The sequence below is a fragment of the Arachis hypogaea genome, chromosome 4 (assembly GCF_003086295.3).
Source record: "Arachis hypogaea cultivar Tifrunner chromosome 4, arahy.Tifrunner.gnm2.J5K5, whole genome shotgun sequence".
Classification (NCBI taxonomy): Eukaryota; Viridiplantae; Streptophyta; class Magnoliopsida; order Fabales; family Fabaceae; genus Arachis; species Arachis hypogaea.
In genome coordinates this window covers 74,689,876-74,714,460 of record NC_092039.1, presented here as the reverse complement: position 1 = coordinate 74,714,460, position 24,585 = coordinate 74,689,876, and the positions used below count along the sequence as shown (strand labels likewise).

General features: G+C 38.9%; 1 non-coding gene across 1 annotated transcript; it reads right to left on the bottom strand.

Moving 5' to 3' along the window:
* Nucleotides 1-22,503: 22,503 nt before the first annotated feature.
* Nucleotides 22,504-22,610, bottom strand: LOC112798636 (small nucleolar RNA R71). The gene has a single exon (XR_003200239.1). It is a non-coding gene; the product is annotated as a small nucleolar RNA R71 (small nucleolar RNA).
* Nucleotides 22,611-24,585: the final 1,975 nt, after the last annotated feature.

Genomic DNA, 24,585 nt, shown 5'->3' with positions numbered 1-24,585 from the left:
CATTAATTTCATGGTGGTTGCTTGATTTAGAGAAGTTATGCATTTTCACTCTAAATCACTTACTTAGGATGCAAGAAAGTGCATAAATGCTAACAAAACAAGTGAAATTAGCTTGAAAAATGGGTATATGATGACTTGTCATCACAACACCAAACTTAAACCTTGCTTGTCCCCAAGCAAGAAAAGAATCATGCAATAGAAATTGACAATCCAAGGTAAGAAGAGTAGCAAGTTAATGTTCATGGCAAGCTAGTTTTCTATGCATGCTACAATTACAAAAGAGATGTAAATGATTGATGCTTCTATCTAGCTTATTTTATGAAATCTTTTTCTTATAATTCTTCCTTGAAACAAGCTTTTGATTTTTTTTTCTTTTTTTTTTAGCTTCTCCTTTTGGGTGCTTTGCCCCATGAGTAAATAACAAAGCTACGACTTCTAAATGCTTTGTTTTCAAGTATTACCACTTGATACATAAGCACCACAAGCATTTAATTAGAGGACTTCATTAAGCTCATTTTTCTTTTCTTTTCTTGACTCTCTAATCATTGATGCTCAGAGCCTTGAGCTTTGAGGGAGTGCTTTTGCACTTGAGCCTAGCCTTGACTTCTAAGTGTTTTGTTTTCAAGCATTTGGCTTGATACATAAACACCACAAGCACTTAACAAATAAATTGCCATTGGTACTCAGAGCCTTCAGCTTTCTCATTCTTTCCCTTTTTCTTTTCTTACTTTAATTGTATTTGCTTCTTCAAGGTTTTCATGATTTCAAAATATTTCACAAAATGTACTAGATGAAAAACTTCAATTAAATGAAATCCAATGCAATTGAGCAACAATTAATCATACTAGCTTTCCAATACTTGTATGCACATGCTAAAATCTTCTTTAATGCCTTGTTTGTTTATGATCATGATGCTTCATTGCTTTTGAATTCACAAAGCTCAAGTTGGTAGTTATAATGCCACAGCAACATATTATAAATCAAAATTCAAGCTATGCTTATTCATACCACACATGCATACAGAGAATATAAAGACAATCATGCAATTTAAAGTGCTGGAAACAAAGGAGAGGAAAAGGAACTTTACAACCTTGTAGTTCATCTTCATTATTGTTGTCCTTTTTCTCCAATTCTTCCCTTTCGCTTGCCAACTTAGAGTGCTTGCTCATCCTCAAGCAACAATTAGAACAATGGCTATGGGGTTAAGATGGATCATGAATGTCTTACACAATGAAATGTTAGTAGCACATGTGTTTAAGCAAGCAAAAATGAAAAATAACAATCAAGGCACAAGAGATAGCGACATTTGATTGCAAGCATAAGAAGGTGTGCACAATACTTTGCATAAAGAATAAGTGGCACACCAAACTTAGTGTGACACTTTCACTTGGAATTGATGCAAGTATCTAATAGATATTGGAACCAAATTTTGTTGCATAGCAACACCAAACTTAGAATGCAATCATATGTCAATTTTATTTAAAACAAAACTAAATGAAACTGTTGTATGTTAAAGACAATCACCATGCCAATAATCTGTCATGAATAAAGCTCTCTTGGTAATGTATTAACAAACACAGTAAATAAGCAAACTAAAATGAAAGCATTAAAAACAAAGAATTAACTAAAGTAAACAGAATAACAAAATATCAAATCAAAAGAAAATTAACACTGCAAAGACATTATGGTTATGCAGACAAGTGGTGTTGCTGAATGATTTGCATAGAAAAATAGGTGGCACACCAAACTTAGAATCTTGGTGTGTCACTTTCATTTTTTTGATTTGATGCAATCATCCAAAAAGATTGAAAACAATGTGTTGCATGGCAACACCAAACTTAGAATGTAACCATATGCCAATTTATTGAATTTAAACAAAGTAAAGAAAGAAAACAAAGCAGAGAAGAGAAATTATACCTACGGTTGGGTTACCTCCCAACAAGTGCTCTTTTAGTGTCATTAGCTTGACATGTTGCTCTTCACTTTCTTCCTCTTCTTCCAGTTTGTTAAGAGGAATGACTTCAAGGAAGGAGAAGTTTCAGCTATTATCCCCTGTCTTGGTCTCCTTTCAGCAAGCTTTCTTTTGAAATTGGCTTGATTGAGCTTGCTTGCTTGATCAGGGGGAGGATTGTTTGAAGTTGACATTTTCTTGAATGTTGTCCTTGATATCTTGGTCACAATCCTCTTCTTGGTGTTTTTGTCAATTGCCTTCACTTCTGGTGGACGAAATTGTGTTTCCTATTTTCTTGTAATTGGATTTTAGAAATTGGCACGAGTGGACACAACTCCGTTCAACTAACCAGCAAGTGTACTGGGTCGTCCAAGTAATAAACCTTACGTGAGTAAGGGTCGAATCCACAGAGATTGTTGGTATGAAGCAAGCTATGGTCACCTTGCAAATCTCAGTTAGGCAGATTAAAAATAGTTTATGGGTTTTCGAATAATTAATAATAAAAAGAAGAAATAATAAAAGGGATAGAACACTTATGCAGATTCATTGATGGGAATTTCAGATAAGCGGAATGGAGATGCTGTAGAGCTCTCGGACGCCTGCTCTCCTACTCCTTCTACTCAATCCTTCTTACTCCTTTCCATGGCAAGCTTTGTATAGGGGTTCACCATCAACTGTGGTTACTTTCATTCCTCACGGGGAAATATCCTGTGCGGCTGTCACTCGCACAACTAACCAGTCTGGAGGCATCACCCATGGCTGATGGCTACATCCCATCCTCGCAGTGAAAACTATGCTAACGCACTCTGTCACAGTACGGCTAATCACCGGTTGGTTCCCGCTCCTACTGGAATAGAATCCCTCTTTTGCGTCTGTCACTAACGCCCAGCAGGTTAAAGTTTGAAGCACGTCACGGTCATTCATTACCGGAATCCTACTCGGAACACCACAGACAAGGTTGGACTTTCCGGATTCCCAGGATCCTACTCGGAATACCACAGACAAGGTGAGACTTTCCGGATCCTCATAAATGCCGCCATCTATCTAGCTTATACCACGAAGATTCTGTTGGGGAATCTAAGAGATACACATTCAAACTCTGTTGCATGTAGAACGTAAGTGGTTGTCAATCACGCGCGTTCATAATTGAGAATGATAATGAGGGTAATCTGGCTCATCACATTCATCATGTTCTTGGGTACGAATGAATATCTTGGAATAAGAATAAAAGAGATTTGAATAAAAGAAGATAGAATTTCATTAATACTTGAGGTACAGCAGAGCTCCACACCCTTAATCTATGGTGTGCAGAAACTCCACCGTTGAAAATACATAAGCAAAAGAGTTCAGGCATGGCCGAATGGCCAGCCCTCTCTAACGTGATCAATGATCCCCTAAGATGAAGAATAAAACAAAACTGAGATCAAAGACATCTAATACAATAGATAAATGTTCTATTTATAATAAACTAGCTACTAGGGTTTACATGAGTAAGTAATTGATGCACAAATCCACTTCCGGGGCCCACTTGGTGTGTGTTTGGGCTGAGCTTGATGAATTCACGAGCTAAGGCATTTCTTGGAGTTGAACTTTGAGTTATGACGTGTTTTGGGCGTTTAACTCCGGATCATGACGTTTTTCTGGCGTTTAACTCCAGACAGCAGCATGAACTTGGCGTTTAACGCCAAGTTACGTCGTCATTCTTCGAATAAAGTATGGACTATTATATATTGCTGGAAAGCCCTGGATGTCTACTTTCCAACGCCGTTGAGAGCGCACCAATTGGAGTTCTGTAGCTCCAGAAAATCCATTTCGAGTGCAGGGAGGTCAGATTCCAACAGCATCAGCAGTCCTTTTGTCAGCCTTCTTCAGAGTTTTGCTCAAATCCCTCAATTTCAGTCAGAATTTACCTGAAATCACAGAAAAACACACAAACTCATAGTAAAGTCCAGAAATGTGAATTTATCATAAAAACTAATGAAAACATCCCTAAAAGTAGCTTAAACTTACTAAAAACTATATGAAAACAATGCCAAAAAGCGTATAAATTATCCGCTCATCAACTTCCTTGAGTCCAAGTCTTGGTGGTTGTGTAATTGTTGGAGTTTTGTCTTCATCAAGAGTTCCTTGCAGTGATGGTTCAATGACCCCTTCCTTCATGTGATTTTCTGCTTCACTTGAGTTTGACTTCTCTTGAGTGTCTTGCTCCCTTTCTTCTTCATGATTTTCCATTAATGCCTCTGGGAGTGAATCTTTATGTTTCATTGTCACCTCAAGTGGCTCTTGTGAATGTAAAAGTTCAGGATCAAATGCCTCCTCCACCTCATTTTTCATTAAAATTTTGCTTGACACAGAGGCTTCCTCATCTTGCCTTTCCACTTTATCCTTCAGAAATTTGTCTTCATCCTCACTGTTGGATGGTTCTAAGTTCCTCCTTGTTTGCTCTGAGAACTCATTCATCTTCTTGAATACGATTTCTGTCCAGGATTGGGGTTGTGTGTATCTTTCCACGAGTTTTCTATGTATTTCAATGGCTTGAAGGTAATCCCAATCTGTTAGTTCAAGAGATGAAGGTTGAGAGTAATCAGAATCAAGTGATGAAGAACTTTCAAATGAGAAACTGGAACGTGAGGGTGGATGCTCTTCCATTCTTTGGTGATACTTCCATCCACCATGAGGATAATGATATGAATCATTTTGTGGTGGTGGTTGGTATCCCATATGATTTTCTTGCTCATCTTGTGTCTCTGAAGCAAATCTCCATGAATTGGAGTGCTCAGAATGTGTATTCTCTTGGTGATATTCCCAGCCACCATTAGAGATTGGTGATGGTGGGTAATATCCCATAAAATTTGTTTGATCATAAGATGAGTTGAACTCCATTTGAATTTTGTAAAACACAACACCAAGGGAAATTGAAATTCATATCTCAAAGATGAATTTCTTAGTGAGGCAATAACTCAAACACCTTGGTTTCAACTTAGAATAGAGAACAAAAATAAAGAAAATGCTTGATCTAGACTTCTCACCCACTTAATCATTGTTGATCTAATCAATCCCCGGCAACGGCGCCAAAAACTTGATGTGTGGAAAGCGATCCAACACAAAACTCACCGGCAAGTGTACCGGGTCGCATCAAGTAATAATAACTCACATGAGTGAGGTCGATCCCACAGGGATTGATGGATCAAGCAACTTTAGTGGGTGATTAGTTTAGTCAAGCTAACATTAAAGGGATATTGGATGAAATGTAGCCAACAGAATTATAAATGACAGGAAACTTAAAGTTGCAGAAAGTAAAATTGCATAAAACTTAAAGTGCAAGAAAGTAAAATAGCTGAAACTTAAATTGCAAGAAAAGTAAATTGCATGAAAAGTAAAGGGGTTTGGGTGCAGGAAATTTAAAGGAAAGCAATAAGCAGCACTTATAATAATTGTAGAATAATTAAATTGCATGAAAAGTAAAAGGACTTGAAGAGTGAGGGCGTGTTCATGGTGTTCCACCCTTAGTTGTTCCACGTTTTGGCTCAAGTCTTCTAAGGAGGTACTGAGTTGCTCCCAATAGTTGTTGGGAGGAAAGTGCATTCCATGAGGCATTTGTTGATGATGAACTTCCTCATGTTCTCCTTGGGGGCCGTGAGGAACTTCCCTTGTTTGCTCCATCCTCTTTTTGGTGATGGGCTTGTCTTCTTCAATGGAGACATCTCCATCTATGATAACCCCAGCTGAATAACATAGATGGCATATGAGGTGGGGGAAGGCTAGCCGTGCCATGTATGAAGGCTTGTCAGCTATTTTGTAGAGTTCATTGGCTATGACTTCATGAACCTCTACTTCCTCTCCAATCATGATGCTATGGATCATGATGGCCCGATCCACAGTAACTTCAGATCGGTTGCTTGTAGGGATGATGGATCTTTGGATGAACTCTAACCATCCTCTAGCTACAGGCTTGAGGTCCAGTCTTCTTAGTTGGACCGGTTTGCCTTTGGAGTCTACTCTCCATTGGGCGCCTTCCACACAAATGTCCGCAAGGACTTGGTCCAACCTTTGATTAAAGTTGACCCTTCTTGTGTAAGGGCGTTCATCACCTTGCATCATGGGTAGATGAAACGCCAACCTCACATTTTCCGGACTGAAATCTAAGTATTTCCCCCGAACCATTGTGAGGTAGTTCTTCGGATTCGGGTTCATACTTTGATCATGGTTCCTTGTGATCCATGCATTAGCATAGAACTCTTGAACCATCAGTAATCCGACTTGTTGCATGGGGTTGGTTATGACTTCCCACCCTCTTCTTTGGATCTCTTGTCGGATTTCCGGATACTCATTCTTTTTGAGCTTGAAGGGGACCTCAGGGATCACCCTTTTCTTTGCCACAACATCATAGAAGTGGTCTTGGTGGCTCTTGGAGATGAATCTCTCCTTCTCCCATGATTCGGAAGTGGAAGCTTTTGCCTTCCCTTTTCCTTTTCTTGAGGAAACTCCGGTCTTGGGTGCCATTGATGGTGAATGAAAAATAAAAAGCTAGGCTTTTTACCACACCAAACTTAAAATTTGCTCGTCCTCGAGCAAAAAGAAAAGAAGAGTAGAAGAAGAAGAAGAGAATTCGAGTAGAGAGGGAGAAGAGGGGTTCGGTTTTAGGAGAGAAGAAGGGGTGTGTGTTGTGTGAAAATGAAGAAGAAAGGAGAGGTATTTATAGGGGGAGGGAGGGTTGGGTTTCGGCCATATTGGGTGGGAAAGGGTGGGAAATTGAATTTGAATGTAATGGAGGTAGGTGGGGTTTATGGGGAAGAGGGGATTGATGTGAATGGTGAATGGGGTAATTGGGAAGAGGTATTGAGGTGATTGGTGAAGGGTATTGGGAATTGTGACATGGATATTCAAATCACAAAAGTAGGATTAAGAGGGAAGGTGAGAATTGGGTAGGTGGGGATCCTGTGGGGTCCACAGATCCTGAGGTGGGGATCCTGTGGGGTCCACAGGTCCTGAGGTGAAAAGAAATACCATTCCTTCACCCTATAGGCGTGTAAATTGCCTTCATGCATCATTCTGGCGTTCAAACGCCCATTGGTGCATGTTCTGGGCGTTAAACGCCCATGTGATGCTTGTTTCTGGCGTTGAACGCCAGTTTCAAGCTTGTTTCTGGCGTTCAGCGCCAGATTGTCCTCTGTGTGCGCATCCTGGCGTTAAACGCCAGGATGTAGCTTGTTTTGGGCGTTCAGCGCCAGAAAGATGCTCTGTTCTGGCGTTGAACGCCGGCCAGATGCATCTTCTGGGCGTTGAACGCCGGCCCGTGCGTCCTCCAGGGTGATAAATTTTTTTCTTCTGTTTTTTACTCTGTTTTTAATTTTTTTGATTTTTTCGTGACCCCTCATGATCATGTACCTAATTCAACACAAAAATAACACCAAAACAAAATAAAATAAAATTAGATAAATAAAATTGGGTTGCCTCCCAACAAGCGCTTCTTTAATGTCAATAGCTTGACAGGGGCTCTCATGGAGCCACAGAGCAATCAAGTCAATGTTGTCTAGTCCCAACACCAAACTTAGAGTTTGGATATGGGGTTTGAACACCAAACTTAGAGTTTGGTTGTGGTCTCACAACACCAAACTTAGAGTTTGACTGTGTGGGCTCTTCTTGACCTTGAACTGAGAGAAGCTCTTCATGCTTACTCTCTTTTGTCACAGAGGGATGGCCATGTGCTTGAAACACAAGGTATTCTCCATTTAGTTGAAGGACTAACTCTCCTCTATTGACATCTATCACAGCTTCTGCTGTGGCTAGGAAAGGTCTTCCTAGGATGATGCATTCATCATCTTCCTTCCTAGTATCTAGGATTATGAAATCAGTAGGGATGTAAAGGCCTTCAACTTTTACTAGCACGTCCTCTACTATCCCATGAGCTTCTCTCATGGATTTATCTGCCAATTGTAATGAGAACAAGGCAGGTTGTACCTCAATGATTCCCAGCCTCTCCATTACAGAGAGTGGCATCAGATTTATCCCTGACCCAAGATCACATAGAGCTTTTTCAAAGCTCATGGTGCCAATGGTGCAAAGTATTAAGAACTTGCCAGGATCTTGTCTCTTTTGAGGTAGAGTTTCCTGAATCCAAGTATCCAAATCACTAATGAACAAGGGAGGTTCACTTTCCCAAGTCTCATTACCAAATAGCTTGGCATTCAGTTTCATGATAGCTCCTAGATATTGAGCAACTTGCTCACCAGTCACATCTTCATCCTCTTCAGAGGATGAATAATAGTCAGAGCTCATGAATGGCAGAAGGAGATTTAATAGAATCTCTATGGTCTCTGTATGAGCCTCAGATTCCTCAGGATCCTTAATAGGAAGCTCCTTCTTGCTTGAAGGACGTCCCAGGAGGTCTTCCTCACTAGGATTTTCGTCCTTCTCCTCCTTGATGCATTCGGCCATGTTGACTAAGTCAATGGCTTTGCACTCTCCTTTTGGATTCTCTTCTGTATTGCTTGGGAGAGCATTGGGAGGAGTTTCAATAACTTTCTTACTCAGCTGGCCTACTTGTGCCTCCAAATTTCTAATGGAGGATCTGGTTTCATTCATGAAACTGAAAGTGGCCTTTGACAGATCAGAGACTATATTAGCTAAATTAGAGTTATTTTGTTCAGCATTCTCTGTCTGTTGCTGAGAAGATGATGGATATGGCTTACTATTATTCAGCCTATTGCGTCCACCATTGTTAAAACCTTGTTGAGGTTTTTGTTGATCCTTCCATGAGAAATTTGGATGATTTCTCCATGATGAGTTATAGGTGTTTCCATAAGGTTCACCCAAATAATTAACCTCTGCCATGGCAGGGTTCTCAGGATCATAAGCTTCTTCAGAAGCTGCCTCTCTAGTAATGTTGGATGCATGTTGCAATCCATTCAGATTTTGAGAGATTATGTTGACCTGTTGGGTCAACATTTTGTTCTGAGCCAATATGGCATTCAGAGCATCAATTTCAAGAACTCCTTTCTTCTGAGGTACCCCATTATTCACGGAATTCCTCTCAGAGGTATACATGAACTGGTTGTTTGCAACCATGTCAATGAGTTCTTGAGCCTCTTCAGGCGTTTTCTTCAGGTGAATAGATCCACCTGCAGAATGGTCCAATGACATTTTCGAAAATTCAGAGAGACCATAATAGAATATATCTAATAGGGTCCATTCTGAAAACATGTCAGATGGACATTTCTTGGTCAGCTGCTTGTATCTTTCCCAAGCTTCATAGAGGGATTCACCATCTTTTTGTTTGAAGGTTTGAACATCCACTCTTAGCTTGCTCAGCTTTTGAGGAGGAAAGAATTTATCCAAGAAGGCAGGGACCAGCTTATCCCAGGAGTCCAGGCTATCCTTAGGTTGTGAATCCAACCATATTCTAGCTCTGTCTCTTACAGCAAAAGGGAAAAGCATGAGTCTGTAGACTTCAGGATTAACTCCATTCGTCTTTACAGTATCACAGACTTGCAAAAACTCAGTTAAAAACTGATAGGGATCTTCAGATGGAAGCCCATAAAACTTGCAGTTTTGTTGCATTAATGCAACTAGTTGAGGCTTAAGCTCAAAGTTATTGGCTCCAATGGCAGGAATGGAGATGCTTCTTCCATCAAACTTGGATGTTGGCTTTGTGAAGTCACCAAGCATTCTCCTTGCATTATTATTATTATTATTATTTTCGGCTGCCATCTCCTTCTCCTGTTCGAAAATTTCTGAAAGGTTATTTCTGGATTGTTGTAATTTAGCTTCTCTTAATTTTCTCTTCAGAGTCCTTTCAGGTTCTGGATCAGCTTCAACAAGAGTGCCTTTATCCTTGTTCCTGCTCATAAGAAAGAGAGAAGAAAACAAGAAAAGAAAGAGGAATCCTCTATGTCACAGTATAGAGATTCCCTTATGTTAGTAGAAGAAGAAAGGGGTAGAAGAATAAAGAGGGAGATTCGGATTTGTGGATGAAGAGAGGTGAAGAGAAGTGTTAGTAATTAATTAATTAAATAGAAGAAGAGAAGAGAGGGAAGGGATTTTCGAAAATAATTTTGAAAAAGGGGTTAGTAATTTTTGAAAATCAAAGACAAAGTATAATTAAAATTAAAATTTAAAACAAAAAGAATTTTTGAAAAAGGGAGGGAGAATTTTCGAAAATTAGAGAGGGAAAAGTAGTTAGATGGTTTTGAAAAAGATAAGAAACAAACAAAGAGTTAGTTAGTTGATTGAAAAAGATTTGAAATCAAATTTTGAAAAAGATAAGAAGATAAGGAAAAGATAAGATATTTTAAAATCAAATTTTGAAAAAGATAAAATTTTTTTTTTTGAAAAAGATAAGATAAAAAGATAAAAAGATATATTTGAAAAAGATATTTTGAAAAAGATCTAATTTTAAAAATTACTTAACTAACAAGAAACTACAAGATAAGATTCTAGAATTTAAAGATTGAACCTTTCTTAACAAGAAAGTAACAAACTTCAAATTTTTGAACCAATCACATTAATTGTTAGCTTAATTTTCGAAAATTTGATAAAAAGATAAGAAAAAGATTTTGAAAATATTTTGAAAAAGATTTTTGAAATTTTCGAAATTTATAAAAAAAAGAAAAAGATATGATTTTTGAAAAAGATTTTGAAAAGATAAGATTTTTAAAATTGAAATTTTGACTTGACTTGTAAGAAACAACTAATTTTAAAAAAAATTTTGACCAAGTCAACCCAAAATTTCGAAAATTTGGAGGGAAATAAGGAAAAGATATTTTTTTGAAATCAAATTTTGAATGAAAAACACAAAAATGACCCAAAACATGAAAATTTTGGATCAAGACACAAGATGCATGCAAGAATGCTATGAATGTCAAGATGAACACCAAGAACACTTTGAAGATCATGATGAACATCAAGAACATATTTTTGAAAAATTTTTGATGCAAAGAAAACATGCAAGACACCAAACTTAAAAATCTTTAATGCATGGAAAATATGAATGCAAAGATGCACATGAAAAACAAGAAAAGACACAAAACAAGAAATCATCAAGATCAAACAAGAAGACTTGTCAAGAACAACTCGAAGATCATGAAGAACACTATGAATGCATGAGATTTTCGAAAAAAATGCAAGAAAAAAAATTTTTTTAAAAGCATGCAATTGACACCAAACTTAAAAATTAACATAATACTCAAACAAGAAACACAAATTATTTTTGATTTTTATGATTTTCTAATTTTTTTGTATTTTTATTTAATTTTTTTCGAAAATATAGTTTGAAAAAAAAAACGAAAAATAAAAGAAAAATTTTGAAAAAGATTTTTGAAAAGAAAATTACCTAATCTGAGCAACAAGATGAACCGTCAGTTGTCCATACTCGAACAATCCCCGGCAACGGCGCCAAAAACTTGGTGGACGAAATTGTGTTTCCTATTTTCTTGTAATTGGATTTTAGAAATTGGCACGAGTGGACACAACTCCGTTCAACTAACCAGCAAGTGTACTGGGTCGTCCAAGTAATAAACCTTACGTGAGTAAGGGTCGAATCCACAGAGATTGTTGGTATGAAGCAAGCTATGGTCACCTTGCAAATCTCAGTTAGGCAGATTAAAAATAGTTTATGGGTTTTCGAATAATTAATAATAAAAAGAAGAAATAATAAAAGGGATAGAACACTTATGCAGATTCATTGATGGGAATTTCAGATAAGCGGAATGGAGATGCTGTAGAGCTCTCGGACGCCTGCTCTCCTACTCCTTCTACTCAATCCTTCTTACTCCTTTCCATGGCAAGCTTTGTATAGGGGTTCACCATCAACTGTGGTTACTTTCATTCCTCACGGGGAAATATCCTGTGCGGCTGTCACTCGCACAGCTAACCAGTCTGGAGGCATCACCCATGGCTGATGGCTACATCCCATCCTCGCAGTGAAAACTATGCTAACGCACTCTGTCACAGTACGGCTAATCACCGGTTGGTTCCCGCTCCTACTGGAATAGAATCCCTCTTTTGCGTCTGTCACTAACGCCCAGCAGGTTAAAGTTTGAAGCACGTCACGGTCATTCATTACCGGAATCCTACTCGGAACACCACAGACAAGGTTGGACTTTCCGGATTCCCAGGATCCTACTCGGAATACCACAGACAAGGTGAGACTTTCCGGATCCTCATAAATGCCGCCATCTATCTAGCTTATACCACGAAGATTCTGTTGGGGAATCTAAGAGATACACATTCAAGCTCTGTTGCATGTAGAACGTAAGTGGTTGTCAATCACGCGCGTTCATAATTGAGAATGATAATGAGGGTAATCTGGCTCATCACATTCATCATGTTCTTGGGTACGAATGAATATCTTGGAATAAGAATAAAAGAGATTTGAATAAAAGAAGATAGAATTTCATTAATACTTGAGGTACAGCAGAGCTCCACACCCTTAATCTATGGTGTGCAGAAACTCCACCGTTGAAAATACATAAGCAAAAGAGTTCAGGCATGGCCGAATGGCCAGCCCTCTCTAACGTGATCAATGATCCCCTAAGATGAAGAATAAAACAAAACTGAGATCAAAGACATCTAATACAATAGATAAATGTTCTATTTATAATAAACTAGCTACTAGGGTTTACATGAGTAAGTAATTGATGCACAAATCCACTTCCGGGGCCCACTTGGTGTGTGTTTGGGCTGAGCTTGATGAATTCACGAGCTAAGGCATTTCTTGGAGTTGAACTTTGAGTTATGACGTGTTTTGGGCGTTTAACTCCGGATCATGACGTTTTTCTGGCGTTTAACTCCAGACAGCAGCATGAACTTGGCGTTTAACGCCAAGTTACGTCGTCATTCTTCGAATAAAGTATGGACTATTATATATTGCTGGAAAGCCCTGGATGTCTACTTTCCAACGCCGTTGAGAGCGCACCAATTGGAGTTCTGTAGCTCCAGAAAATCCATTTCGAGTGCAGGGAGGTCAGATTCCAACAGCATCAGCAGTCCTTTTGTCAGCCTTCTTCAGAGTTTTGCTCAAATCCCTCAATTTCAGTCAGAATTTACCTGAAATCACAGAAAAACACACAAACTCATAGTAAAGTCCAGAAATGTGAATTTATCATAAAAACTAATGAAAACATCCCTAAAAGTAGCTTAAACTTACTAAAAACTATATGAAAACAATGCCAAAAAGCGTATAAATTATCCGCTCATCAACTTCCTTGAGTCCAAGTCTTGGTGGTTGTGTAATTGTTGGAGTTTTGTCTTCATCAAGAGTTCCTTGCAGTGATGGTTCAATGACCCCTTCCTTCATGTGATTTTCTGCTTCACTTGAGTTTGACTTCTCTTGAGTGTCTTGCTCCCTTTCTTCTTCATGATTTTCCATTAATGCCTCTGGGAGTGAATCTTTATGTTTCATTGTCACCTCAAGTGGCTCTTGTGAATGTAAAAGTTCAGGATCAAATGCCTCCTCCACCTCATTTTTCATTAAAATTTTGCTTGACACAGAGGCTTCCTCATCTTGCCTTTCCACTTTATCCTTCAGAAATTTGTCTTCATCCTCACTGTTGGATGGTTCTAAGTTCCTCCTTGTTTGCTCTGAGAACTCATTCATCTTCTTGAATACGATTTCTGTCCAGGATTGGGGTTGTGTGTATCTTTCCACGAGTTTTCTATGTATTTCAATGGCTTGAAGGTAATCCCAATCTGTTAGTTCAAGAGATGAAGGTTGAGAGTAATCATAATCAAGTGATGAAGAACTTTCAAATGAGAAACTGGAACGTGAGGGTGGATGCTCTTCCATTCTTTGGTGATACTTCCATCCACCATGAGGATAATGATATGAATCATTTTGTGGTGGTGGTTGGTATCCCATATGATTTTCTTGCTCATCTTGTGTCTCTGAAGCAAATCTCCATGAATTGGAGTGCTCAGAATGTGTATTCTCTTGGTGATATTCCCAGCCACCATTAGAGATTGGTGATGGTGGGTAATATCCCATAAAATTTGTTTGATCATAAGATGAGTTGAACTCCATTTGAATTTTGTAAAACACAACACCAAGGGAAATTGAAATTCATATCTCAAAGATGAATTTCTTAGTGAGGCAATAACTCAAACACCTTGGTTTCAACTTAGAATAGAGAACAAAAATAAAGAAAATGCTTGATCTAGACTTCTCACCCACTTAATCATTGTTGATCTAATCAATCCCCGGCAACGGCGCCAAAAACTTGATGTGTGGAAAGCGATCCAACACAAAACTCACCGGCAAGTGTACCGGGTCGCATCAAGTAATAATAACTCACATGAGTGAGGTCGATCCCACAGGGATTGATGGATCAAGCAACTTTAGTGGGTGATTAGTTTAGTCAAGCTAACATTAAAGGGATATTGGATGAAATGTAGCCAACAGAATTATAAATGACAGGAAACTTAAAGTTGCAGAAAGTAAAATTGCATAAAACTTAAAGTGCAAGAAAGTAAAATAGCTGAAACTTAAATTGCAAGAAAAGTAAATTGCATGAAAAGTAAAGGGGTTTGGGTGCAGGAAATTTAAAGGAAAGCAATAAGCAGCACTTATAATAATTGTAGAATAATTAAATTGCATGAAAAGTAAAAGGACTTGGGTGCTGGGAATTAAAATTCAACAAGAGAATGTAAGGAGCAATCAAGCAGATGAGTTACTTGCAACAAATCTTAAACAGAAAGCAGAATTGCTTGAAGAAGCAAACAGAAATTAAATTCAGATTAATTGCCAAATGAGGTTGAAGATCTCAGGAACTCAAAGAGACTAGAAAACAAGTCTAGATCTCAATTCCTTCCTTGATCCAACCAAGAACAATTGCAGAAGGAGAAAAGATAAATGAATTGCAGAATTAAAAGAGAAGATGAAGCAGTATGTGAATTTCAATTATGTAGAAAAAGTAAACAAGAGATCTCAAGGTGAGAATGAAACAGAATTTCTCCAATCTCACTCAAGATTCAAAGCAGATAAGAAAACTAAAGGAGAGAACTATCTATCCTAATGGAGCCCGCCTCCCTTCCGAGCTCTAATTGATGCCTTTATATAGGCTTTACAAAATAAAAAATGAAAATGAAATTAAACAAATTACAAAAATGAAAATCCTAATTTAATTGATCCATGTGCCTTTGAGTCATGTTGAGTGGGCTTTGTTTGCTTTGGATTTGAGGAGAAATGGGTTTGGTTGGCCTTGATTCAATTTGTTGAAGAATTGAATTAATGTGAATTTTGGTTGATTTTGGCCCATTTTGCTCCCAGGAGGCTGCCCTGCCCTTGTGGAGGGTAGGGCAGAAAATTGATGCATGGTGGTGCGAGTTGGTGCGGCCTTGGTGCGTGTGGTGCGAGTTTGGTGCGCCCTTGGTGCGCCAGAGGCTGCCCTACCCGCGCCAAGGGCAGGGCAGAAAAGTTGGTGCTGCCAGGGTTGAGGAGTGCGCGCGTTGGTGCTGCCAAGGTTGAAAATTGGTGCGCCAGGAAGAAAATTGGTGCGCCAGGATGCGCGTTGGTGCGTGGGACGCTGCCCTGCCCGCGCCAAGGGCAGGGCAGGAAGAGTTTGATGCGCCAGGGACGTTGGTGCGCGCGGTTGGTGCTGCCAGGAACAAAACTTGGTGCGCGCGTTTTGCTTCTTGGTGCGCCACTTCAAATGCTGCCCTGCCCGCGCCAAGGGCAGGGCAGAGTTGCCATATTGCACGCCCGTGTTCGAGCCTGGGCGGATACACACGCTTCATTAATTTTCTTGATTTCTTGGCACGGCAATGGGTCTTAGAGCTTGGCTTCCTCATGGTTCTTTATTCGAACCTTGTGGCATGCATGGGTGATGTTTTTTTGTTGAATTTCTTCCTTGTAGAGCCCGATTCTGCCCTCCACAATGGCAGGGCAGAGTTTGCTTGATCTTGGTCCCAAGGCACCATTTTGTGCTCTGCCCTTGTAGTGGGCAGGGCAGAGTTGCCTATTCTTGTTTGGTTCTCTATGTTGCTCTCCTAGAGGGCATTCTACCCTTGTGGAGGGCAATGTTGCCTCCCCCATTAGTTGCGGCACGCTTCTCTCCTCTTTGGCCACGCTTTCCTTTTCTTGTGTTACGCTTCTTAGGCCACGCTTTTCATTTTCTTTTCTTTTCTTCACCTACAATAAACCAAACAACCACTCAAAGTATCACTAAATTCAAGAAGCTTATAAATCAATTAAAATTCAATCAAAATTAGCTTAAACCTCATGATTTAACATTAATTTCATGGTGGTTGCTTGATTTAGAGAAGTTATGCATTTTCACTCCAAATCACTTACTTAGGATGCAAGAAAGTGCATAAATGCTAACAAAACAAGTGAAATTAGCTTGAAAATGGGTATATGATGACTTGTCATCAAGGAGCACAAGAAATAAGGGAGACAACCAGCGATCAGCGACGCGCACGCATGGCTGACGCATGCCCGCAAATTAGACAAAATCACAGCGATGGTACGCGTGCTTGACGCGTACACGTGGATTGGAGTTCAAGCAAATGAGGCGAGTGCGTGCCTGACGCGCACGCGTGGAAGAGAAATCGCTGAATAACGCGTACGCATGACTGACGTGTACGCGTGACCTGCGCGGTCTGCAGAAATTACAGAATACGCTGAAGACAGTTTCGGGCCATGTTTTGACCCAGAGTTTGGCCCAGAAACACAGATTAAAGTCAGGGAACATGCAGAGACTCAGGACATCAATTCAGATCGGATCAGAATTCACTTTTCATAATTTTAGATGTAGTTTTTAGAGGGAGAGGTTCTCCCCTCTCTCTTAGGTTCTAGGAGTAGGATTCCTCTTAAAGGATTTAGGATTTCAACTCTTCATCAGGTTCAATATTCCTTTTACTTTATATTTCTCTTTTACTTTCAGATACTTTAATGCTTGTATTACTTATGTTGCCTATTTGGCTTATGAACCATTCATGTTAGGATTTTCTTAAATAATATAATTTGAGGTATTTCAGACTTATGATTGCTTCCCTTTCTTTATATAAATAATTTAGATTTTTACTATTGGCTTTGGTTGATTAATTGGTGACTCTTGAGTTGTCAAACTCATCGTGATTGATAATTATTATTCTTGCTGATTAATTTAGATTCCTATAACTCTAGTCTTTCCTTAAGGAGTTGACTAGGACTTTAGGTGTTAAATTAATTTGTCCACTTAACTGACCTTCATAGTTAGAGGTTGACTTAGTGGTAGCAAAAATATAATTCTCATCACCATTGATAAGGATAACTAAGATAGGACTTCCAGTTTTCATACCTTGCCAAGAGTTTTATTAGTTATTAATTTATTAATTCCCTAGAATCTATTTCTCTTATTCAAACTTTTTCAAAACCCAAAAATACTGTTTTCCATAACCAATAATAAATCACACCTCCCTGCAATTCCTTGAGAAGACGACCCGAGGTTTGAATACTTCGGTTTATAAATTTTATTGAGTTTGTTACTTGTGACAACCAAAACATTTGTAAGAAAGGTTGATTGGTTGGTTTATAAACTATACTTGCAACGAGAATTTATTATAACTTCTAAACCATCAATCTTCAGTTCTTCAAGACACTAGAATTTGTGGCAACTTTGACCAAGATAGTAAGCACCTTAGCCTCCCAATGCTTGAGTACTCAAAGCACTCCCATGGTCACATGTGGAGAATCAATTGAAAAGCATAGCATGAAGGAGAGATTGGAAACCTCGGTGGAGAATGAGGAACGTTATTTTGTATTAGAGCAATTGGAGGAGCCTATGCTTATTGAAGAAGATGAAGAAGTGGTTGAAGACTTAGGAGATGCGAAACCTCCATGGGAAGCTAAAATCATAGAAAATTCCTCCAAGAAGATTAAATTTGATGTTGAGGAGAAAAGTGCACAACCTCCAAAACAATTATTGAATGAAGACTTGGAAGGAATGGAGCAAGAGTTGAGTTCCCTTGGTGATGAAGACCATGCATCCTACCTTCTTGGTGGTGAATCCTTTGAATTTGAAGAACCTTCTCCCAATGAGATAGAAAGCAATGTGGAGGTAGATCTCTCTCAACCTCCCATTTATGATTTGAGTGATGGAAAAGAGTTGAATGAAAATGATGAACAAAGGATTGAAAGTGAAGAAGTTTGTGAAGAGGTGGAGGTAACCAAAGAAGAACACAAGGGAGTAAAACTTGCTAGCACAATGGAGATATCTCTCCCTAAGTCACCACCATCTATTTTTTCATTCAAGTGGGTAAATTCCTTATACTTAAGCTTTATTATTCCCCTTGAATATGGATTTCTTGAGACAGATAGTCAACTTAGACATATTTGTGGCTTTAAGAGCAAAAGGGAGATGGTTAGTGGTTGGAAATATCATTCTAGGTTCATGATGGTTACATGTTCAAAGCTTAATAGCAAGGGTTGGTGTAGAACTATATTGCTTGGGTCTAGGATGATGTTTGGTCACTTCATTGAGAGTTCACCTTGTTTACCACCCCCATGGAATAATGATAATCAACTTGAAAATGGGTGTGAAAACAAGATATGAGATCCAGGAATACATGAGGGTCAACTTTAGGAGCCCATGGTTTGTGAAGAACTCCATCAAGGCTTGAAGATATTAAATTTGAAGAATGGAGCTTATTGGAGATTCAAGCATTGGTGGATGTTCAAGGATAGCTTCAATTCTTTGTTTTTACATTCATCATTCTTCCATTCTTTTGTTGTAATTTCCTTTATGTTGTTCCTATACTTTGTTGTAGATCTACTCTTGTTCCCTCTATTTTCTTTCAATTCAATTAGAGGTAATTCATAATAATTGTGTTTCTTTTAATTGTTGTTGTTAATTCATTGCAATAATTGTTATTAGATTTCATTCTTGTTGTAGATTTCATATGCTTTCCTTTTATGCCTCTTATGTGTTTGATAAAATGCCTCTTTTAGCTTTAGTATGGATTTTCCTCCTCTTGGCCTAGGTAGAGTAATTAGTGATGCTTGAGTTGTCTAATTCCCTTGTTGATTGATAATTAGAAGTTGCTAATTGATTTGGATACCACTAAAGTTAGTCTTTCTCTTGGGAGTTAACTAGGACTTGTGGAATCAAGTTAATTCATCCACTTGACTTTCTTCCATTGTAGAGGTTAACTAAGTGGTAGCAATGAACAATTTGTGGTCACAAGTGAGGAGGATTACTAGGATAGGACTTCTAGTTCTCATATCTTGCCAAGAGCCTTGTTAGTTGTTAGTTTATTTTCTTTGCCATTTATATTTCTTGTCTAAAATCTCAAAAACCCCAAAATATCTCATAACCAATAACAAGATACTTTATTGTAATTCCTAGGGAGGACGACCCAAGGTTTGAATACTTCGGTTTATAAATTTTAGGGGTTTGTTACTTGTGACAAACAATCTTTTGTATGAAAGGATTATTGCTTGGTTTAGTGATGCCAGGGCATCTAGGCCAGTTTCACTGACCTTTTCTTTATTGTTTTAGGGTAGTTTCATGCATTTTCTTAGTGAATAAGGCAAGTTTTGGATGAAAATACACTTACACCTTGATTCAAGCAACTATTGTGAATTTCATATGATTTCATGAGGATTTTGCTAGAATTGCATGATAAATTGTTGGTGCATAATCTCATGACTTTGGCTAGAGCTTTGATGTACTTTATTTGCTTGATTTCAGGGCAAAAGAAGCAAGGAAGAACCACGTTAGTACTCACGTTAATTTAGTTAACATGAACACTAACGTGGAATGGCAAATAGCTTGCAACGATAATGAGAAAAGTGATCACCAATAACGCCTGCGAAGCCATCAATAGCTCACGTTACTTGCCACGTTAACTAAGTTAACGTGGTAGTTAACATGGAGACAAAAGAGAACTCCAACGTTAGTGGGAAATGTGAACACCACTAACGTTCTACTCCAACGTTAGTGGTAAACGTGAACACCACTAATGTTCCAAGACTTGGCAATGAGCTACATTAAGAGTCACGTTAACTAAGTTAACGTGAACTCTAACGTAGAAGAGAAGAACAACGCCAACGTTAGTGACACTCACCTTTGTCACTAACGTTGGATCAACTAGCATTGCCTACGTTAGTGGTCACGTTAAGACCACTAACGTGAGAGTTAACATGGAGTTGAGGATTGATAAGCCAACGTTAGTGACACTCACTTTTGTCACTAACATTGGAAGATGGCATTACTACCACGTTAAAAGCCACGTTAACTTAGTTAACGTGAGCTCTAACGTGAAGAATAGAGGCACTTGGAGCGTTAGTGACAAAGGTAAGTGTAACTAACGCTTTCGAAGGTGAAGCATACCACATTAAGAGCCACGTTAGTTACACTAACGTGAACTCTAATGTAGGGACAAAAGGCATATAGCAACGTTCTTGGGAAAGGTGAGTCCTAATAACGCTTGCGAAAGGGGCATAAGCCAACGTTATTGGGAAAAGTGAGTCCCAATAACGTTAGCAAAGATGTAGAAGGCAACGTTAGTGGTCACGTTAGTGCCACTAACGTTGAAGTTAACGTGAGGTATTTTAGGGTGGAACGTTAGTGGAAAAAGTGATTGCCACTAACATTCTCGAACCCACAATGTCACTTAATGTTAATCTCACTAGCGCCCATGCTTAATTCATACTTCTCTACAAGTTGGGCCCACTAAAGATTAGAACTGCTTCAACTCAAGATCCAGAGCCCACATCCAAGACTTGAAGAACTAACTAGAAGATCAAGAGGAGTAGTATATATGGAGTAGTTTTGAACTATAGAAAAGCTTGGCACTTTGGAGAACTACCTCTGTATATTTTCTTTTCTGCACTTTTAGCATGGATTCTTCTTTTCTGCCATTTTTTATTTCTAGAGCTAAGAACAACTAAACCCCTTTCATTGGGTTAGGGAGCTCTGTTGTAATTTCATGGATCAATTATAGTTTTCATTCTTCTTCTTCTTTCTTTTCTCTTGATCTTACTAGAAAGCTTTCGATCTTCATCTAATTGGATTGTTATCTTGGGAAAGAAACTCTCCATAATTGGATCTCCTCTGAGCTTTGGAAAAGGGATGAGGAGATCATGCTAGAAATACTTTCTCATGTTGGACCAAATTGGGGTTTGGGCGGATATAGTGACATGTAATCCTCCCAACACTTTGATTTGGAAATACATGTGGTATAATCAGTGACTACACTTCATCTCTTCCCATGAGCAATTAAATCAAGGAATTGGGCAATTGTTCAAGCTTAGAGAGACTGAATTGCCAAGGAATTGGGATCCAATCACTTAAGATTGCCAAGGAGATCAATGAATGCATTGATTGAGGAAGAGATGAGAATGAATTTGATCCGGAGAATGCAACATCTCCTGAACCAAATGATTTCCCCATTTCTGATCTCACCTATTCTCTTTACTTTCTGTCATTTATTTTCATGCTCATTGCCCCAAATCCCCATTTAAGATTCTGCACTTTATTTTCTGTTATTTACTTTCCTACCATTTAATTTTTCTGCAATTATCAATTACATCCTGCTTAGCTCAACTAGCATAATCTTCCAATTAAAATTGCTTGACCAATCAATCCTTGTGGGATTCGACCTCACTCTATTGTGAGCTTTTACTTGAAAACAATTCGGTATACTTGCCGAAGGGAAATTTGTTGAGAAACAAGTTTTCATGCATCAAGTTTATGGCGCTGTTGCCGGGGATTGATTTTGAATCAACAATGATTAAGTTGAAAGTTTACTAGATTGAGCATTTTTCTTTTTCTTTATTTGTTTATTTGATTCAGCCAATTTCCTTCAGTTTGTTTAGTTTCTTCTTCATCCCCTTCACCCTTTTTGTTTTTCTTTCTTTCTTTGTTAATTACAATTCTGCTCACTAACCCACTAACTATTTGATAATTTGCATCACTCACACTAACAATTACTCTAAAAAGAATAATCTCTTCATTTTATCTGTTGCTGTGTGTTTTGTTAGTTGTATGACAAGGAAAAGAGAGGGAGCTTCAACTTCCTTCGATTCAGAACCTGAAAGGACCCTCTGGAGACTAAGGAGGGAAGCAAGAGGGAAAGGAATTGTTGGTACTGAGGAAGAGGAAGAGTACTTTAAACCCAACATGGAAGAGAATTTGGAAAACAATCATGAAGAAGAAGCTCACAACCATGCTAAAGAAGGCCCTGCAAACCGTGCTAGGCAAGAGAGGAGAGTTCTAGGCTCCTACATCAATCCAAATCCAGGAAACTGTGGAAGTAGCATTCAGAAGCCCACCATACATGCCAACAACTTTGAACTAAAACCCCAGCTCATCACCCTTGTTCAGAACAATTGTTCATTTGGAGGAACTGCTCAAGAAGACCCCAATCAACACCTAACCACCTTCCTGAGAATTTGTGACACTGTGAAGTCTAATGGAGTCCACTCGAATGTCTATAGGCTGCTCTTGTTCCCTTTTTCACTCAGGGACAAGGCATCCAAATGGCTTGAATCCTTCCCAAAGGAGAGCTTAACAAATTGGGAAGATGTGGTGAACAAATTTTTGGCAAGATTCTACCCTCCTCAAAGAATCAACAGGCTGAGAGCTGAGGTGCAGACTTTCAGGCAGCAAGATGGTGAGACTCTCTATGAAGCATGGGAGAGATTCAAGGACTTAACAAGAAGATGCCCACCAGATATGTTCAATAAATGGGTTCAACTTCACATCTTCTATGAAGGTCTTTCCTACGAGTCAAAGAAGGCCATAGATCATTCATCAGGAGACTCTCTAAACAAGAAGAAAACCATTGAAGAAGCCATAGATGTCATTGAAACAGTTGCTGAGAATGACTACTTATATGCCTCTGAAAGAAGTAACACTAGAGGAGTAATGGAGCTGAACCACATGGATGCATTGCTAGCTCAAAATAAGATGATCACCAAGCAGCTAGAAGATCTTACTAAGAAGGTGGAGGAAAAGCAAGTTGTAGCAGTCATCACTTCATTACCAGCTCAAGAAGGAGTGAATATAGGAGAAGAAGGTGACTGGGAGCAAGCCAACTATGTTGGAAACTCACCTAGACAAATCCATGATCCATACTCCAAAACTTACAACTCTGGATGGAGAAATCACCCCAACTTTGGGTGGGGAAATCAACAAGACCAAGGTCAAGATCAGAGACGCCACAACCTCAATTCCAACAATAATGCAACTCACCAACACACCTCAAAAGATCCTATCAACACCCACCTAACCAACCTTCTCAACCACCTAATCTCAACCCACCATCTCTAACAGATGATAGACTCTCAAAGATTGAGGCTTTACTTGAAAAATTATGTAGAGAAGTCCAAGATAACAAGGTGTTTAAGGAAGAAGTGCAAGCCAATATGAAAAACCAAAGAGAAAACATCAAGAGATTGGAGTCCCAAGTAGGGTATCTATCTCAACAAATTCCCAAACCCACTGATGGATTTCCCAGTGACACAGAGAAGAATCCAAGGGGAGAAACAAAGAAAGTAAGGTGGGAGGAATGTAAGATGATAACCATAAATGATGAGAGGAGTATGAATAGAGTAGAATACCTCCATGATAATCAAAAGGAAAACCAGGAAGAAATAAGCCATGCACTTCAACCCATACTCAAGGAAGAGCTGAAAAAGAAGGAGGTATTGAACACATATGCACCTTTTCTCCAAAGGCTTAAAGGTGGTGTAGCAGAGAGAATGTATTCAAGGTTCCTCGATATGTTTGCATCTCTTGATGTAAATATACCATTCATTAAGGCCCTCCAGCAAATGCCTTTCTACATCAAGTATATAAAGGAGCTACTAGCCAGAAAAAGTCCATTGAAGGGTGGACAAACAATAAAGATGAATAGGGATTGTAGTGCTCTCATTTAACCAGGGCCACCCACAAAGAAGAAGGATCCATGGAGTTTTCACATTCCCTGTGCCATAGGAGAAACAAAGATTGACAAAGGGCTTTGTGACTTGGGAGCAAGCATCAACTTAATGCCCCTTTCCCTCATGAAGAAGCTCCAAATCAATGAACTAACTCCTACTGATGTAATTATCAGATTGGCTGACAAAACTCAAAAATAGGCAATAGGAGTAGTTTAAAATGTGCTGGTGAAGGTTGGGAGCTACTATCTTCCCACAGACTTTGTTGTCCTAGAAATTGATGAGAATCCTATTTACCCCATCATTCTGGGAAGGCCATTCCTAGCCACAGCTAGAGCACTCATAGATGTAGAGCAAGAAGAGTTAGTGCTGAAAATACATGACGAGCAGCTCACTTTCAATGTTTTCAACCTCTCACAAGAAGCAGATCATGATGACAATGAGCTGATGGAGGAGCCAAACAAGGAAGCACAAATAACACAATTGGAAACCCCATTGGTTGAGAAGCCATGTATTCAAGAAAAACCTCATTCAAAGGTAACTCAAGGGAAGCTGAGCAACCCAGAGTCATGCAAAGCTAGCAACAAGGAGTCCTTAGAGAATGAGTCTATAGAAAGCAAGACAACATCAATGGGAACAAGGAGGAAAGTACCCAGAAAATGAAGAAACAAGAAGATCCCTACAGAAGATTTCTCCCCAGGAGATGAAGTGATCTCTGCTCACTATCCAACCATCCCACCTCATCTTCCTACCATCCCATCTCAACTACCTCAAG